Source organism: Gossypium hirsutum, chromosome D03, assembly GCF_007990345.1.
Source record: "Gossypium hirsutum isolate 1008001.06 chromosome D03, Gossypium_hirsutum_v2.1, whole genome shotgun sequence".
Lineage (NCBI taxonomy): Eukaryota > Viridiplantae > Streptophyta > Magnoliopsida > Malvales > Malvaceae > Gossypium > Gossypium hirsutum.
Window position 1 is genome coordinate 6,405,918 of NC_053439.1, and position 2,530 is coordinate 6,408,447.

At 33.6% G+C, this 2,530-nt stretch overlaps 1 non-coding gene across 1 annotated transcript; it reads right to left on the reverse strand.

The window, feature by feature from the left end:
• Nucleotides 1-1,904: 1,904 nt before the first annotated feature.
• Nucleotides 1,905-1,976, reverse strand: TRNAW-CCA (transfer RNA tryptophan (anticodon CCA)). The gene has a single exon. It is a non-coding gene; the product is annotated as a tRNA-Trp (tRNA).
• Nucleotides 1,977-2,530: the final 554 nt, after the last annotated feature.

A 2,530-nucleotide genomic window follows, 5' to 3' on the forward strand; every position in this document is an offset into this window, starting at 1 on the left:
TCCTCCCAAAACACAAACCCCAAATTTAATTTCAAATCCTAACGCAGCGACGGCTCTATATCTCCATCCGGTTGTCTCTCCCCCTCCGGTTCTCTTTACCTCAATATCTGTTGTGTTTTAACAATTTCATAAGTTGATTTCTTCCACAAGCCAAAATTTTAGCATTTTAAAGTAGTAATGGGTAACGATCGTAGGATTTTAGCATTTTAGCATTTCCTCCCATAAGTTGATTTCTTCCACAAGCCAAAATTTCATAAGAATGGTCGGATTTTGTAAACTGTAATGATCGTAGTTTCGTATACTGTAACTTGGAGAAATGGAGCTTATTATGGTTTTAGCATAAGATAAATCTCTAACGTGGTTCAGACTCGACTGATTAAGCTTTACTGTCTACTTTTCATTGCTTTGCAAAAGATTTTTGAATCATCTGAGCTTGTTTAGTGTTTTGTATGTTCAATCATGCTTAATTTACGGTCATTTTATAATTAGAACTGTGGCTTCTATTCCGGGTCTGAAATCTGCATTTTTCACCTCTGCAATAAGAACAAGTTTTACGTTTTGCTCAGTGATTGTCTCTATTATCTGCCAATTATTTGATGAAATGCATTCTTATGTTTAACTTTCTTGCAATTCTCTACACAAAAACATCTGAATTTTCTCTATTCTCCAGCATTTGTATAACTTTTGGCTTCAATTATACCGAAACTGATAGAATCACTTTTCTCGGAAACTTGCAATGTCTTGGTTCCATAATTGATTGTGTATGTTTTGCATCTTTCTTACCATCTGACATCTAATCAAGTGGCTTAGATTTCTTAAGCATCTTACTTCCTCCTAGAACCCCATCTTGGACTCATTGACCAAGAGTGTTCACTTCATTCCCGATATGTGGGATCGATCCGCTGCATAGCCTGTGTGATAACTTAGAACGTATGTAGGTGTGTGAGTTGTACTTGAAATAAAAATAAAAAAATCTTACTTCCTCCTAAGTGGCTTACATCTAAAGCTAATGCTAATGCTAAAAACAACTCAAATGATATGTCATATACCCTTCTTTTTATAGTGGTTTCTTTTCATTTTAGTTTCAAATTTGTAATATACTGTGCTTGTCTTCATTGCTTGTGTTGTTACCTACTAGAATCCAACACATATAGTACGCAATTTTCATTATTTAAAAATTGCCGAGTATTAAACTAAGCAGCTGCACAATCAGTCAGTTCATATAGTATGCAGGATACTGAAAATGAAGTGATCACTGAAGTTACTAAAAGAGAAAGGAACAGAGGGATCCGAGGTATTGGAATAGGTCCCCTGCCATCTTGCTACTTTAAGCGAAATACTTGGTTGTCTATAGAAGTTGATGAAATTGAGAGAAGAAGTGAATTTTATGAAAGCAAACCTGGCCTGAATGCAAGCAGAAAGAGAAGTAGACATGGCCAAAATGCAAGCACATGAAGAAGAAATGAAGAGAAAATATCAGGAAATGCAGTCACAGATTCAGGTTATTTCAAGTTTCATGCAACAGAACTCCAAAAACCCATCGTTTCAGGTCCTATTTTTATTCACGTTGTTAATTGTTTAATAGCGTAATTAGGGCGGTGATGAAGGTGGTGCAGAAATCGACAGTAAACCAGTTTGCTTCCAACTGTAACGGAGAGATTCTATCTTATGTATTTTGTTCAAAAGTGTTGACAAAGACCATCTATGATAAAATTTGAAATTTAAAACTTGAATATTTCCTCTCAACTTGTATGTTTCATGGTATTCAAAGTAGAAATTAGTGTTAATCTTTATTAACACTAAAAAGTTAGAAGACTATATAACACCATGCTAATTTCTAACATCTTTTTCCATTGAAATATCACAAAAACCAAAAAAGGTTAATCCGGATGGGATCGGGGCTTTGAACCCGACGTGAATCGAACACGCAACCTTCTGATCTGGAGTCAGACGCGCTACCATTGCGCCACGGATCCGATGGTGTGAACTTATCGTAGCGTATAATATATTGTTCTTAGTTATGAATAATTAAAGTTCCTCCCGATAGATAGATTTTTTTTAATTAAAAGTATATAAAATATAAAAAAAAGAAACATATTAATTAAATTTAACGTATATATGTTTACATCTATATTTATATGGATTGAAATATCTAATTAAATTAAATGTCATGAGTTAATCAATTATATTTTAATTAAATAAATAAATTAATAAAAGCAAAGTAAATATAATAGTAGTGTTATATAGTTTTTCGGATTGTCAGCCGATTTGTTGGGAGAATTAAAAAGACATACAATAGAGGTAAATCTAGAGGCTGAGCTCAGCCCTCTCAAAATGGAAAATTATTCGACCCTTAAAAAGTTATTCTGGTTTCGCCTCTACATACAACTAATCAACGAGTAATAATGATCCATCAAAAATCGTGTTATGATCGCAACACGATTAACGATACTTCACTCTTAGGGCACACGTTCAGAAATTGTAAACATTATGATATACATTTTTGTACTCTTCAATTTTCATATATGCA